At 44.8% G+C, this 17426-nt stretch overlaps 2 long non-coding RNA genes across 2 annotated transcripts; one reads left to right on the forward strand and one right to left on the reverse strand.

The window, feature by feature from the left end:
• Nucleotides 1–249: 249 nt before the first annotated feature.
• Nucleotides 250–996, forward strand: LOC130384833 (uncharacterized). The gene is made up of 3 exons (XR_008895938.1): nt 250–428; nt 698–775; nt 895–996. It is a non-coding gene; the product is annotated as an uncharacterized LOC130384833 (long non-coding RNA).
• A 6625-nt stretch (nt 997–7621) lies between these two features.
• Nucleotides 7622–12936, reverse strand: LOC130384834 (uncharacterized). Its single transcript, XR_008895939.1, has 5 exons — nt 12844–12936; nt 10395–10475; nt 10169–10212; nt 9703–9794; nt 7622–8096 (listed from the first exon to the last, which is right to left on the reverse strand). It is a non-coding gene; the product is annotated as an uncharacterized LOC130384834 (long non-coding RNA).
• Nucleotides 12937–17426: the final 4490 nt, after the last annotated feature.

Raw genomic sequence — 17426 nt, forward strand, 5'->3', positions numbered from 1 at the left:
GTTTGTTTGTTTTGTTTTGTCTTGTTTTTTATTTTTTTATTTTTTTTATTTATTATGTTTATTTATTTATTTATTTATTTTTTCCACAATGTCTTGTTTTTTAAACGATTTATGATGACTATATGCTCTGTAAGGTGACCTTGGGTGTCTTGAAAGGCGCCTCTAAATTAAATGTATTATTATTATTATTGCTTTATTTTCCAACAGGCCATGTGACGTAGTTCCCGATTGATTATTTTGACCTTCACGAGGACTGGTAGTTTAATCTGACGCGTGCATGATTTCACTCGAACGCACATGTCTGAAGACCTTGTTCACGACGTGATGTGGTTTACGTAAAATCTCCTGTATTCCGCACTGTGGACGCACTTCTCGGATCCGAAGCCGCAGGGAAAAAAAACTATTGACGAAGATACTTCGAAGTTACGGTAAATGTTCTTTTACTTCCGATATCGTTCAGTTCTTGAGATAATAACTTTGCGGGCTTTGCTTTTAATCGGCTTTACGTCGTCCAGCCTCGGCTTGCATTCTGGGCAAGTCAACTTTTTCTAGTTGGCTAGTGAGAAAGCTCAAATATATTTTAATAACACAAATATCAGGTGTATTGCAACATTAGCCCCATTATGAAGTAGACAAATCGGGTGATGACTTGTCGTTTGTGATCAAATCATTAATTTGTGATCACGTTTTTTCACAGGCCCAGACAGAAAATGGCGGACAACACGTTAGAACACCTTGTCCTCAGGAGCTCCTCCGGGGTTTCTCTCAATCACCGGTGAGTCAAACATCCATTCATTCAACTCATTCAATCACCAGTACCAATCGGCCAGTGGAATCTGGTGGTGGGCCCTTCGTCCCAGTGTGTCTGGTAATCAACGCGTCTGTCGTCCGCAGCTTCTCGAAGGTTCTTGAGGCCCCTGCCCCCGGTGAGGTGAAGCTTGAGCCCCTCGTGGACGACCTGTGCTTGGACGACGATGCCCGGACTGTCCTGCCCAGAAGGTATCTACTGGGGGCTGGCAATGGGTGTACAATTGAGGTTATTTTAACAATGGGTGTACATTTGAAGGGGTCTTCGTAGAGCCCGTTGACTGGTAACCTTACCGGAAGGTTGCTAGTTCGATCCCCGACCCGGAGGGTCGAGGTGTCCCTGAGCGAGACGCCTCACCCTGACTGCTCCCTACGAGCTGGCTGTCGCCTTGCGTGGATGACTTCGCCGTCGGTGTGTGCATGATTGGGTAAATGTTAAATATTGTAAATTGCTCTGAGTGGCCACTGGTTAGAAAAGCGCTGTATTAATGCAGTCCATGTACCGTTTATACCCCACACAGTACGCTGTGAGTGTTGTCACCACGGAATGGGCTGGGCCCACTCAACGCACCAACGCAATCACAAGTGTTTATTTTTTAGAGTTTTTTAGAGGATGGCGGATGCTACATTTGTGCGGCCACCCTCTGGTCTACTGCATGTGACTCTGTTTTGAGTCAGACAACAGCGACTTCATGCCAAGGCACAGGTAGTAATTAAGAAGTGTCTGCATCCGAACAGAGAATCTAAATGTGTTGAATGCCCGGCAGCCTTTTGAAATGAATGAGCTGTATTTTCACCAAAGCAATCCTTTGTTCCGTATTCAACTCTGCCCAGAAGACATTTGTTTGAGACGGAAGGAAAAATCACCATGTTAGCCGGAAGGGTGAATTTTGTGTCGTTCTGTATCGCCTCTTTTCAGCTTCCTAATCTGTAGCTCATTGAGAGATAGTTGGTGTTATACAAGTCTTGTTTACACGTATTTCCCCCAAGTAAAGAATGATGTTCTTGATGTATATATAAAAAGAAATGCATTAATATCATTATCATCTAAGTTATATATTGTCCAGTCTTTAGAACAAGACTAAAATAACATAAATCAGCCTTTACTTTTTTATTTTTAGTTTTGCAACGATGGTAAACTAAAATCCCAACAGGCTCCGTCTCTGTATGTTTCCATTGGTTATCGACGCTCAAATCATAAATGTGAGGTTATAGTTGCGTAGCTGTGTGTTAAGTCATTTTATGGTTAGTCTCTGTGCCGTTACATTGACCTGTGGATTAAGCCGTGGTGCATTGAAGGGTCATTTTATTTATTTTTATAAATAAATAAAATTACTTATTTATAATTTTTTTATTTCTTATTTATTTAGAATTTAGCATTGTGTAGCGCCTTATCTGAGCTATCTTTGTTGTGTACGGGCAATGGGTTAACCTAGCGATTGTTAGTGCTTGGCACTTGTTTCTATGAACATCCTTACTGTACCGACAGCGATATATTGTTTCTTTCTTTTTCTTTCTGACAAATGTACTTATTGCAAGTCGCTTTGGATAAATGCGTCTGCTGAATGCTCCAAATCAAAATGTAATGGGTTCAACCCACAAACCTTTCGGCTGTAGTCACCCTAACCACTAGACCAGTCACTTTAACCACTAGACGGTCCCACCTCCATCACCACAGTCACCATAATATTGTGTCTGATTGAACTTCAGCAGATTTGACAGGAAGATTAGATCTTCCCCAGAGGGGCGAATGCAGCCTCTATGAACACGCGTGTAGCTTGTTAGGATCCAGCTGTTACTTATTGTACTCCTGGCTCAAACATGCAAACGGAATACGGCATGCAAAGAATCGACTGGCACCACCCCACTATTGCCTAGTGGCTTATTCCTTCACAATAAGTCGTCTTGGCTGGAGTCGCACACCAACCCGTCTTGCATTTCTTTAATCCATTAATGCCGTTGTTTATGCAGTGTTGTTGTCGGGGGGGGGGCCCTCGTAGGGCCACGGGGCCCTTCACTCTACTGGTTCCCCTGATTCGATTTGACTCTGCCTTAAACTTGATTATGTTCCCAGGGCTGCAAACAAGCAGGGATGCAAGTGGCAGAGAGAGAGAGAGAGAGAGAGGCGAGGTTGGATGAAGAATGCCGGGGAAAGTGTTGTGGGCGTGGCCGGTAACACGACCCCGCTGCCGGTAGGCCCTGGGGCTCTGGGTGGGGGCGCGGGGAGGGCGCCCTCTACTGCTCAGCCGAGGTACTGCAGCAGGGGTGGCGCTGACCAAAGAGAAGCTCGGTTAACTGAGGTTCGACCGCCTCTTGCACCAATAATGGCAAATGAATAAGTCTGCACGTTATCTCAGATTGACTATATCAGCCACATGCACTGAGTGCCCTCTGACTGGTAGCCTTAATATGACATATTGCTGTTTGGAGGAAGTTGATCGACTTGGTTAACACCTCGCGTTGGATTAGATTTTGCCCCTTGTTCTTGGTAGAGACGCTTTGGTGCAGCATCTCATCCATGCCATCTTTGTTGTACACGCGGAGTTGGGTAACCTAGAGATTGTTGGTGCTTGGCATTTGTATCTTATTGTATTTTAATGGCAGTAGGGCATCCTTTATAAGCCCTCTGGGGTTTATTTTGCCCACCCCCCTGCATTTATGTATGTATGTGCATCTTTTTTTGTTGTTATAATCTTGTTTATGTCGCACAAAGAAATAAAACTAAACACTTGGTACCATGAACATGCTTACTGTGCCGACCGTCTTAAGTTGCTTTTGATAAAAGCATCTGCTAATTGCTCTGAAAGTAGATCTAAATCATATAAACAAAGTGTATTATTCCCATTAACACTCTTCCTAGTGCACGGCGATTAATAGAATTTTTATCGTGATTTCGTTTTTTGCGTCGATCGATCATAAAACTAATATAATCGAGTTGAAACAAATTTTTTTTTTTTTCATTAAATGTTTTCATAGAACAGCTGGACACATCGGTACATTATTTTAGATTTGAACATTTTCTATTTGACCATTTTGTGTATTTTTTTTAAGGGGAAATTTCGAAGGAGTTGCAAAGTGTTTGTTGGGAGGGACCTGCTAAATAAATGCATCATGTTTTAAAAAAATAAATAATAATAATTGTTTGAATAATCGTGATTTCTATATTGACCATAATAATCGTGAGCGTGATTGTATTCTTTTCCACGACGGAGCGTCCCTAACTCTCCTCCGTCTCGTTCCCCAGAACGGACCGCAGCAGCGGCCGACCAGAGTCGCCCCCCCCGGGGCCCAGCGAGGGGGGGGCCCCCAGCCCCGACTGCTGCTGACCCGGGGCCCCCGACGCCCCGGGGGGCTGGGGGCCCCCCTGGGCTCGGCGGCGCTGGAGGACCGGCTCCTGGGGGGGCGGCGGTGCCCCTGCGCCCTCTGGGGGCTGCGGCTGCTGAGCCGGCGGCAGGGCTGGGCCGGGGGGAAGGTGCTCGGGGCCCGGCCGATCCGGAGGGCCGGCTACACCCCCAACCGTACGTCAGCGCCTCACAACACGTCTCGTTTGACGTTTAACGGTCCCGTGGCGGGCCGCCGGGTGTGCTGTGATTGGCCGTTACAAGCCGTTTCGGGAATCTGCCCCTTATGACGTCGCAGGTGGGCGTGTCCACCTAGATGTGTGCTGGTTAGATGAGCAACGTTTGCTACAGGGTAGGCTGGTAGACTGTTCTATCCAGCACACATCTAGGGGGACACGCCCACTTGTGATGTCAGAAGAGGCCGATTTTCTGAACGGCTTGTTAGGCTGACCCCACTCACACCTGGTGGTGCAATAGGTGACCTTTAAGCCGTACCGGGTAGGGCTTTGACTCCGAACTTCGTTATTCGATTATAATTCGGATATCGAAAAATATATCAAAATTCAAACGAATATTAGGCAGCCCTTAATGTTGGAACCTGTTATGGGCGGGCCAAGAGGGAGAGACGTCGGAGAACCCCACGCAGTCTATTCATAATGTTGTAATGACCACGGAAGAGGCAGTGAAGGAAGTATTGATCAGACAGCGGTTTATTAGAAACCTAATAAACCGTTGGAACGCGCAAGACCGGTAACCCTAGCAACGCCGGTAAACAAACCTCTCGAAGCCCGATCCAGGTCTTACTGAAGGCATTTAATGGTCAAAATATTGTTAATAAATATTCGAATATTATTAAACAAACGAACTTCGAATATGATTTTTGGGCAAAAGTCAAAGCCCTAGTGCCGGGTGTGGGTGGTTGCATTGAGCCCCCCCTACCTGTGGTGTGTAACGTGTTCACACTGATCCGGTCGGTTTGCCGGGCGGCCAGCACTGAGACGGCGCTGGCTAACCATGGTAACCACGGGAACGACCAGCGTACCGGTCCAGACTAACACCTGGACCAGCACCAACCCCTCGCCGGTCCGGACTAACGCCTGGCAGCCCGCCCCCAAACAAGGTCTCACTCTTTAGATACTTACTAAGTATGATGTCATCTAAAATAATAAGAACTGATTACGCCGCCATTCATTGCAGTAGTCCAGCGATAAAAACCCTAAGAGTGGTTAACATTTGACCGTTTCTGGCCTGGTTAGTGTCAACAGTATTTTGGTAATGTTGGCTGTTGGTGTTTTTGCCTTGTTGATGCTCTGTGTTAGGTTGAGGTTGGCCTAGTATGACTAGAGTTTCCTGTTTCTATAGAACAGTCTGTGATTCTGATAATGTAGGGTTAGTGTGACAAAGCAAGTGTTTCTGTGTCACACATATTAATCATGATATTAATAACATTTCCGTTTCAGAAGTGGTTGGGTAGCATGGTCGAAGCTAGTAGTTTTTAGATTAACATGGTATTTGTTGACGTGGAATCATCCCTATTGGCTGGTTTTGGTTGACGTTGGCAGTAGTTTGGTAGCTTCGTACTCTAATCAGTCCCTCCAGAAAAATGCGTCGTTTTTTTGTGTTTGTTGCGGCCAAAAACCCTTGATTATGCGGCACGTTTTCTTAAAAAATGCATTGAAATATGCGGCATATTTATGCAATTGTATGCGAAAAAATGCTGCAATGGCTGCTCTTGTGTGAAGTAAACGCAACATTTTTCAACATTCTGCTAAGATAAACGTGACTTTTTTGCGACGAAAATGCGGGAATTATGAAATCATGCAAGCCCCGCATATTTTGTGCGGAAATCGGCAATTTATGCGGTGATAGTGCGGCATATATGAAAAAATGCGGCCCCCGCATGAATATGCAGACTTTGGCTGATTATGCGTTTCTGAAGGGACTGTCTAATACTCAGGTGCTCTAGTACTAATACCTTCTGTCCTCCTCTAAACCAGGCTGGAAGGCCCAGTTCAGGAGGAAGGTCCCCAGTAAGGAGGTGCTGGACCGGCAGCTGGACGACTACATGTCCAAGTCCAAGAGGCACCTGGATGCCCAGCTGGACGCCTACATGGCCCAGGCCGGAGACCGGGACGCGGACGACGACGACAGGAAGCTGTACGACAGCGACTGCGCTGAGTAAACCCGGTCCGGGGGCGTGTCTTAGCTGGAGGTTTATTTTATAGAGCGCTTTATGTTTTAACGTTGACCCATTCAGTGTCTGTGTGGTTGTTTTGTCTTTTTACTCAGAGTCCAGTTTCACCAGCAGATGTTTTTTAGTTGGCAGATGTTTTATGTCAAATGTCGGGTTTGTGTCGTTGATGTGTTGTGATCTTCTCTGTGTTTAGGTTTAATTAAAGGAGGCTGTGGCCCAATCGATTGAGCATCATGTTTCTGTGAAAATCGGAACGTTGTGTTTAGTTGGTGTTGACATGTTCTCTGGGTTTTCACGGTACTAGTCTCAGGACTAGGAGGGTGTTAGATGAATGTGCCGACCATCAGGCAGGTTACTTGATGACTTGCTTGTCGTGCTAAAATCGTCTTCAGCGGTGGACAAGGTGTTCACCCGATCCAAGGTGCGGAGGGGGACACGCCTTACTAGAACAAGATGTAAGGGCCAGGCCAGTGTGAGGTTATTGGTATGGAGTAGGGCCCGACTGATTCATCGGCCTGCCGATTTAATCGGCTGATTATAGCCTTTTTGAAAAAAATCGGCATCGGCCAAAAAGACGCCGATTACAACCGATTTTTTTTTTGTTATTATTATTATTTTTTTAATGTTATTGCGCTTAGTATCCTGCAGATTGCGCTCCTACTCGCCTTGCTAACTAACAACTTTAGCTGGAGTAAAAAAGAGGAGATTGAATTTTACCGTACAACATGAAAGCACGCTCGCTCAGGCAGCTGCGCGCTCACCTCACCAATGTACACAAGACGCGTTGTTTGAGCATGTTGTGCCTGTTTTTCTTTAGGTCCCAGGCCATGTTAATTTGTGATACTGTAGACTCAAACGGTGAGACCATACTGCTCAGCACGCACGTGTTAGTCACTGCTCACGAGCGCAGCACATTGGGAGTTAGTTATTTATTTTACATTTTACATTACACTGTACATTATTGACTGTAAATGTATTCTAAAACACTCAAAGGTTCTGCATTCAATTCACATATTCGTCAAAATTGTTTAAAGTATATTTAAGGTATCAAAAACTGTTTTATATGCTTTCTTTTTTCTTTTTTTTATCGGCCGATGTAATCGTAATTTTTCTCTGAAAATAATCGGCATCGGCACTCAAAAATCAATATCGGTCGGGCCCTAGTATGGAGACAAAAGCGCTGTATTAGCATCGTACTATTGTATAAGAAGCATACAGAAATTGAACGTGTTTACAATGACCTATTTCAGACATTTTATAATGACCCCCCCCCCCCCCCCCCACACCAAGGTTGGAGTATGTCCATACCATGGAGGTAGGCTAAATGTAGTGATGCTGCTAAGTGTGGCGCATTCAGAGATGAGATCCAGATGGGTTCAAACAGGTCCGCTGTACCCTGTGAGATATGACAGTGACGCGTCCTAAACAGTCGACCAATCAGGGTCCCTGAATAGTGCTCCACATCCTCATACCCGTCATGCAATGTACGACAACGACTGTTCACCGATGTGCATCTCTGATCACCGGGGAACTTGGGGTTGAACCAGGGATTTGAACAAACCTTTATTTATAAAAATATACTGCAAAATATCATTTGAATGCATGTTTCTCAGCCATGATGGAAACGATGTCCAACTGTGGGGAATAGTAATCGTGCTGGGCGGTGCTGGAGTCGACGGCGCTCAGACAGGTACCATGGTCTCTCCTTCTGATTGGACGCTTCAAACTCGTCCCCCTCTGTCTGGGTCGAAGATCTAAAACAAATATAAATCAAATATTACGAATATGTACCATCAATAACGACGCTAAAAATCTGCAGGAGTGTTCTGTTCAAGGTTAATGTTGTCATGCCAATGAAGATAATGTCAGACAAACATTGTTAAAGGTAGGTCTGTAGCCAACACAGTGCCCGCAGCACCTGGTCGACCACAGTGCATGTTCTGAAAATGACACCAAAAAATGTATGGGGGGGGGGTTGTGTATTTTATTGTATTTTTTAAATCAAAAACAATAGGATTGATGTCGTTTTTATGGAAATGCGAAAATTTAATATAACATTAAAAAGTCAATTGTGCGCCGTCTTTGCTGAGACAAGCTAACTGAGCACAACTTAAATCGGGAGCTAGATGCAGGGTTTACCCCACAAATAAAACATAAAACAGGCATGGAATAGTGGAAGAAAATATACAATTTTCACAATGATTGGCAGGAAGTTATTTAATTGACAAGTATGTGTGTGTGTCTTATTTGCGGGGAGATTGTTGCAACGGCCAAGCAGCAAAATGTTCCAGGCTAACTTCCCCCTTTTTTGCCCTCGGGCAGAAAAGGCTTGTGAGTTAAAAGCAGATTTGGGAAAACTCTTATTTCAAGAGGCCACTGAAAAAATCACAAAAAGCAACTGAAGCTTCATTTAGAACTGCACATTTCTTAAATAAAGATCTTTATTAAATATAGATGTATGCTGAATAGATCCGTCTAGCAGCCTACCAAGTGGACTGTAGCCAATGTCACTAATCTATCCATCTTACATCTAGAAGGACACGCCCACTTGTAGTGTCACTTGTAAAAGCACAGTAATGCCGCCTTCAAAACAGCTCGGAGGTTCGGAAGCTCTTGCGTGTCTTTGCGTAAACCTTGGATGGATGCCGGCAGGGACCTCTTTGCGCTTCTTTGCTGATTCAGATGAATCAGTTATTAGAACTGATTACGGTGGTTGAACATGAGCGAGAATTTATCAGGTGACGTTTATAATTGTAAGCTGTAAATGTAGTGTAATGCAAAGTTCACTTTAGTCCATCAATGACTTATTTATTTTTTTGCCGTGAGAAATTAGATGTGTGGCGTGTGTGCGTGTGTAAACAGGCAAAATAGTGTGTCACACGGTGAAACCGTGAGAGTTGGCAGCTCTGATACCATGTGTTCTCAGCCATGAACCATCGTGTCTCAACACAGCTTCAATGTCAGACGTCGCAATCACGGATAGTCGCTGAATGTGAGCCCTAGCCCCTCCCACTCTCCGGGGCCACGCCCCCCCCCCCCCCCCCCCCCGGGACCCAACCCCTATCTGGTTACCCCGGCTGGTGGGCCAGACAGATGCTCACTGTGTGAGTGAGCATCTGCTTTGAAGGCGGCATAAAAAAGGGGGACGTTCCAACGGCTTGTGGCGGCTAGTCACCCTCACACCTGACGGCATGACATCACCGCACCACAGATCCCCTACAAAGGGCAAACCATAGCTGTGATGGGTCCTACTGGGTGCTTCCCAGTCCACACGTCCTCCCCTCTGTGCTGCTCTGGTGCCCTGCTGGGAGGGCTTCCCATTTGGGGGGGGGTTAAAGGATGACAGCGAACTGATCCTACCTGGAGGCTTAAAGCCCGCCCACTCAATGAAGGACATGTGGGACAGCCAATCCAAGCAGCAGAACCAGGGTCACCTGACCCATACCGACAACCTGTGAGGGAAGGAAAGGTCGATTGTGTTGGGATGTTCTGAGGAGTTTTAGAGACATTTACATTTACACGGTTTCATCCAAAGCACATTTGTCAGAAGAAAGAGAAGCAACAATGTATCTCTGTTGGTACCGTAAGGATGTTCATAGAGCCGACAACAGAACTAACAATCGCTATGTTAACCCATTCCCTGTACCCAACAAAGACAGCTAGGATAAGACGCTTCATGATGCTATGTACTATTTTGAAGTGTAAGGAAGTACAACATACAATAAGACCAAGATAGAATGAATGGTGGCTATACTGATTCTTACTTACTATAGTTATTTTTCCCATAATATTTTCAAAGAAAGCTGAACTGAAACCCTTATCCTACCTTCTGGTCGACTGAGCCACTTCCCCAGTATGTGTCCGTATCATCTGGTGGAAGAATCGACATTAGTTCTCCACATCAGGAAGCTAAACATTGTTGGTTCATTTACCCCAAAAGAAAACCTGTCACCTAAGCTAGTTTACAGACACATCGAACTAACAAAAGTTAGTTTTGTATCCCTTTAGAGTAGAAAAGGATAGATACAGGTTTTGAATCTAGGTGTGATTACTGTCAAAGAAGTAGTAGTCTGTGAAGTTTGAATAGTAGTAGTATTCTCCTGGGTCCTGTGTGGTGTAGTCCAGTTGAAACCCTGTGGGAGAAAACAGATTTAATCCAAATCAAAAGCAAAATCAATTATAAGAAAGAGTTTTATGTTGAAGAATACATTCTGACACGTATTTGATCCAAACCCCAAATGATGGCATTAAGGTGGGACTGGAGAATAGCCGTTTGACAGCAGGTAAGGGCAAAGGGAAACACACAGCTCCATGTCAGAGTCTGACTGCCGCACCAAACCGGTTCACTCAGCTTCCCAGGACCTGAAAGTGTTGGGGCATCGTGCTGATCTGGCGGTCATGTCTTCGGGTGAATGCACTTTAGTCTCTCAGAGATAAACCTTATGTTTCCATTTCCCGTGTGGAAGATTCTTCACAACCGGTTCAGCCCCCAGTAAAGACTTAATTTCCTATACTCAAAACCGGGACACCCCAGATGAATGCGTGCTCCTGCACCCTTGCACCCCGTCACTCTCAGCCGCCACCTGTCACCCCCCCCCCCTCCCTCGCCCCACATCCGGGCATCGAGCGAAACATAACAAGGGGTTCACCGCCCCACCACCACCCGGCGTGACAATGCTGCAACCGGAGCCTATCAAGAGATGCCTCACACTCATCGGCCAGGGCCCACGAAAACACAGATGGATCTATTCTTGATTTGTTTTTATAAAAAAGAAAATCTATCTGTTGAAAAAAAGTAGTAAAAAAATTGTTGGCATCATGTTAAATGTATTACACTTGATTTTGAAGGGTCACGTTATTTACATGTTTCATTGAAACCATAATCCGAGCGTGCAATGGCCTTGGCTCTGGGTCTCGATCCTGGCTGGTCTACGAGCCAAGCTGAACTGGGAGTAGCTTCGCTTTAAGCCTAAGCATCGCCATAAAAATGCTGACAGGGAACAGTCATCTTTTTTTTTATGGGAGGAAGCATCAGCATGGTTTTGGTTTACAGAGGCCTTTGTCTGGTCACGTTGGGGCCGTGGCAGCGTGGATTCTACGACACATCATGGGGGTGGAACGCGCCCTGCAGCTGTGGACATCCTATACGGCCTCTCATAACCTTCTCCCAACTTCTGGTGCACAAGACCTGGATCATAATCGGGTGTGGTCTCGATTCTGTTATGGCAGGAATATAATCTGGTGGGAAATTCGTCCGGTGTGATATTAGTGTGAAAAAAAAAAAAATCGAGTGTGATTTCAGTATAGTGTGAATATAATCTGGTGTGATTTCCGTTTAGCGTGAATTTAATCTGGTGTGATTTCAGTTTAGTGTGAACTGAATGTGGTATGACTTTAGTGTGAATTTAATCTAGTGCAACTTCAGTTTAGTATGAACTAAATCTGGTATCACTTCGATTTAGTGTAAATTCAATCTGGTGTGACTCGGAACCATTGTCAATATGGTGGTTAATCACCAACAGAGACAGAATGAAGAGAGTATATAATGACATAATCACTCCGTGGATCTCTGCCAAAATTAAACAGACAGACTGAACGCCCAAACACACACACACACACACACACACACACACACACACACACTCACACACACACATATTAGGCTCTCCACCTCCATAGATGGTAGACAAACTTCTGGCCCCAAAGGATGTAGTCCATTCTTGGAGCTTTCCCCCATCCACATAATTTCTTATTAATAAAGGGGTTCTTGGAACTAATTTGTCTCCATTGGAACTGCATGTTTTACCTGTCTACGGTCACTACATAGGGAGGCCTGAATAAAAAGATGGTAATCATAATAACATTATTCAAGTTTAATCTAGCTGGATTAGTCACTTCCTTCCCCCACTTCCTCTCTTCAGCCCATCAACTATCACAATCCTGCACAAACTCATACTACACACACACACACACACACACATGCACATACTACACGCACACACATGCACAATCCTACACAAACTAATACGCAAACTACACACCCACACAAGTACACACTGAAATACACACACACACACACACACACATAAATACAAGCCCCCACACACACACACACACACACACACACCGAATACATCTTCCAGACAGCTGAATAAAGACGTCTCAAACATGAGGCTCCACATCCCCTTTACAGCACACGTACAAGACAGTACCACAAAGACACACACATGGCAACCCTTGTGACTCTTAACCACTTCTGTTCTTAAATCACAACTCAAGAATCAAGCCTGCTCAGATTTCATGTCTACAAGAATGCTGAGATTGCAATGCACTCATCAAATAAAAAGAACAGCGGTAAATAATCATCATAATTCATAATAAAAGTCAATCTTAGTCAAAATTCTGTTCCTCTATGAACCACCTCTGGGATAATCCCAGTCACTGACAGTGGGAGCGTCCCAGTGCCCCCAGTGGACCAGTCAAGGACCGGGCGGTACTCACCACAGCAGGACATCAGAAGAGCCACGCTCGCCCAGAACCACAGCAGCTTGTACATCCTGCTCCTCTCTTTCTCTCTCTCTCTCTCGCTCGCTCACTCACACAGTGAGCATCTGTCTGGCCCACCAGCAGGGGTAACCAGATCGGGGTTTGGTCCCGGGGGGGGGGGGGGGCGTGGCCCCGGAGAGTGGGAGGGGCTAGGGCTCACATTCAGTGACTATTCGTGATTGCGACGTCTGACATTGAAGCTGTGTTGAGACGCGATGGTTCATAGCTGAGAGAACACGTGGTATTTATAACAAACACCCACGCATGTACACCCACCTGTTAGTGGGAGGTAGACTACCTGTCTGAACTTGGTAGGGTGGATTGCCCTAATGTGGGACATTTTTGGCTTTTCAGACTTATGTAGAATATTACGATGTGAAGGCAACACATTAAATCCACATCCAATACCTTTTTGAAACCCTCAGGGGGTGTCCTAATCAAATCAAAAGAGAAAATGCAGATAACACATTCATAAAAGAAATTATATAGATATCAGTGCCCTTAGTGCCAAACTTTCTGAGAAAATGTGCAGCTTCCTAATGTGGGACAGTCATTTGCCTAATGTGGGACACTGTAAAGTCTATGTTAAAAGGTCTAAACCATGGTGCACCTTCATTCATGAACGATAGCAAAAGTTCCCCAATAAGTCCACCATTGTCCTCTGCACAGCTTTCATGAAACCAATGGGAACAGACTGCACTGGAAACCCACTCCTCTGTCGACTTGGGGTCACCATAAGAATGCTGACAGACATTGCACGGAACCTAGTTGACCTTCTTGAGTGTTTTCTTTGCTGTGGATTGCTTCATCGATTTATTTGCTGGCTTTTGCTTTTGCTTGTTTTTCTGGGCTTTTTCTTTAATAAAATAAAAGTGGTCTTCACTGGTGAGATCATATGACGATGGCTTTGCCCTCTGGCGGCTGGTTGTAGGCCGTTCTCCGACCGGAAGGGTCATCAGAGATCTAAAGGAGACCTCTGGCTGTGTCACCACTTCAACTTCGTGTGCCAGAGGTGGTGGGGTCACAACGGCGGGCAGGAGGCGGTGCTGTGGAGGGTGGCGAGGAGGAGAGCTTGCTGGCTGAACAGCATCATGCAGAGGGTGGCTGGGTGGGTGGGTGTGCTCGAACATTTCTTTATCATAGAAATCATCAATATCATCATCCCTGTTATCATCACACAGAGGATAGCTCGGAGTTGTGATCGCAGGCTCTAAGGGTCTCTCCGTGGTTTCAGATGGCATGAAAATAATTTTCTTCATCTTGTCTGGGTTGAATGGGAATATCCCTGACCCACGAAATCCAGCCTGGGCATTTGAGGGTGTTGCAGCTTGCCTCCAGGCCTTGGAAAACAATGACATGAACAACGCCCTGTCCAGACGCTTCCCTCCACTCTCCCTGGTGACCCTTCGTCCCCCAATCCTCCAGAAATGTTTTAAACTCTTGAATAGAGCTCTATCCGCAGGCTGCAGATGGTGTGTAGCGTGGGGGGGGAAGGCTGAACACACATACATTGTTGTCTTTCATCAAATTCAGAAATTCAATGTTGTACACATGGGAGGAGTGGCCATCAACAAGGAGCAAGTGGGGTCGTGGATCATCTTTGGGCAGGCTTCGGAGAAAAAACTTGCCCCATTCAGTGAATAATTCTGTGTTTATCCACCCGTTATCCGACATCCTGAGGAAGGTATTCTCGGGAGCCCCAAAGAGCCAATCTGCCTTCATCCTCTTGCCCTTGAAGATGACAAGGTTTGGGCCGTACCCACCAGCAGCGTTGATGCGGGTAAAGGCAGGTTGAGGTTTCTCCTTTCGCCCCAGCAGAGATCTCAAAACAAGGTGACCCAGCCTCGGTAACCACCTTAGTGGAGAGGAAGTGATCCTGGAGCCCAGTCTCATCACAATTCCAGATATGATCTGGATCATTCTCCAACCCCAGTCTGCCAATTGTGTCCTGATAGTTTTTGAACCACGTATTCACAACAGTGGGGTTGAATCCAGCAGCTCTGTGGGCTGAGAGAGCCTCGGGTTTCCTGATCCTGAGTTTCTGGTTGCGTCTCAAAAAAAAAAAAAACACACACACACACACACACACACACACACACACACACACACACACACACACACACACACACACACACACACACACACACACACACACACACACACACACACACACACACGGCGTAAAAATTTCCCTTGCCCTTAAATATCTGTAGTAATAAAGTATTTTAATACTGCAAAAGATCACTAAGAACATGTAAATAACCATTACTGTTGCATAAACCATGCTCCACCACACACCACACACAGTTTTACAACTGTCCCAGATTAGGCTAATCATACTGTCCCACTTTAGGACACATACTTGTCCTAAAAATCAAATATATGGTTTAAATATACACCATGCTATACTATTTTTTTATGAACAAACTTTTCATAAACACATTAAGATAAAAAGTAGCATGATTATTTTGATAATAATTAATTCATACCCTTAACACCAATTTGGTCAAAACATGTCACTGACCTTCTGGTAGCTGTCACAGCAGGCACTTCCTGTTTGATGATTTTCCCGCCCTGATTTATGACTGGACAGTTGAAAGGTTCAATGATTTTGATCACACTACAGCTTTGGTTTCCCCATAGTTTCACTAACATTTATTTATTTGGGGAAGAGCCACACCCACTGAAGCTTAGGTGTCCCACATTAGGGCAATCCACCCTATGGTTGTACAATGTTGTAGATTACATTAGATTAAACTTTATGTTCATTGTACAGGGTACAAGAGAAAGAGAAAAATTAACTGCAGTTAACGTCCGACCAGAAGGTCAGAAGAGCAGTAAGGTGCAAAGTATATACTGTAATATAGCGTTTGTGTACTTCTTATAATGTATATATTATAATGTGAATGTGAATATTTATCATACTTACCTGTAGTCACATCTAGAATTGCACATAAAACTTACTGAATGTATTTCTATTGTATTTCCAAGAAAACACACATACACACACACACACACACACACAACGCAACACAATGTTTTTATTTTCAGGGTGATACATAAAAGAGAGTAGTAGGTGAACTTATATTGCTCTTGGAGGAAAATATAACTTAAATGTAATCATGTATAACATATGTATATAGACAATTATTACCACAAGGGTTAGGAGTGGATTTTGCAGTTAAAAAGCCTTTAATAGGCTGCGATATTAAGAAATAAGTAGGCTATGCCTGGCATTCTACCCTCCTCAGGGTATCAATGTTCCCCAACACACAAGTACCCACAGCACTGGAGTCACAGGTTAGTGACGATGTGAAAGGCTGCTACTGTCTTAAGATCTCCCTTCCAACAGCGCCATCTTGTGTAACAAAGGAATAAATGCAGAATAATGTTTCCCAACGGCTCAAAAAATATCTAATCATAATTTCGTTGTAGTTTCCTTTTTTAAGAAAGTTTCTTGGATCACATTACATTTAAGGTTATGGGCATCACATGCGACTTATCACGGATTAGGTTTAGAGTAGGTTACAAGACGTTCTTAGAGGGTCGATGGGTCGCGTTAGGCATCTATGCTGTATCTATGGACGGCATCTCTCGATTAAACCAATAAATGCCTCTTCTTATGTTTCCTGACCCCCTTGTTCTGGGTGATGGCTACTGACAACGCCAACGGCGTCCTAAACCCTGGACGTCCGAGGAACGATATGCGTGGATGACACACACATGGATAACACAAATTATTGATAAATAAATAAATTATATAAATGTATATATATATATATATATATATATATGTGTGTGTGTGTGTGGGGGGGGGAGAGTGTGTAATGTTTTTACTAGTCTGGTACTGTAGCATGTCAATAGGCCTACATGTTTTATGAGAGCACTTGTCAAGTATGTGTTCTACTCATTACTAATACTAATTACTAAAAACGAATAATGTTTTTCCCACCACAGATCATATTTAATCCGAAAAATCAGCAGCTGTTGTGAGATACAACCCCCCCCCCCCCCCCCCCCCACACAGAGGCCCCGCATGACGTCATGTTTTAGCCCCGCCCCCTGACACCATTATCGGCGTGCCCTACACTATGATGGACAGCTGTCCCTGCATCATCCTCAATTTATAAAGCAGCGAGGATACGGGACCAGCTGTCCATCAAACAGCACACTCTGTTCAAAAAACTACACATCATCTACTGTCTCACCACACAGGATAACTCTGCGAATAGCGCTCCGATCCGCCTCCGACACAGGGGTACTCAGCGATTAACTAAACTTTACTCTCGCCTCTCATTCTGCTGCGCATACGTAGTTATTACTCCGTGGTTTGGGCGGTATTGGTTTTGTAACAGCGAAGGCGTGTAAAGTTTCAAGGGGAAAACTTCCCAGAAGTGGAGAGCACGATGGATGAAGGTTAACATGGGGGACTAGACAATTTCTCTAGTTCAATCCGGAGTCAATAGGCCTCAGTTATTAATATTATTCATCGTCGTCTACCGTCAGTAAACATTCCCCGGTGCAGTTTCATCCAAAGG

This window comes from Gadus chalcogrammus, chromosome 6, assembly GCF_026213295.1.
Source record: "Gadus chalcogrammus isolate NIFS_2021 chromosome 6, NIFS_Gcha_1.0, whole genome shotgun sequence".
NCBI classification, from domain to species: Eukaryota; Metazoa; Chordata; class Actinopteri; order Gadiformes; family Gadidae; genus Gadus; species Gadus chalcogrammus.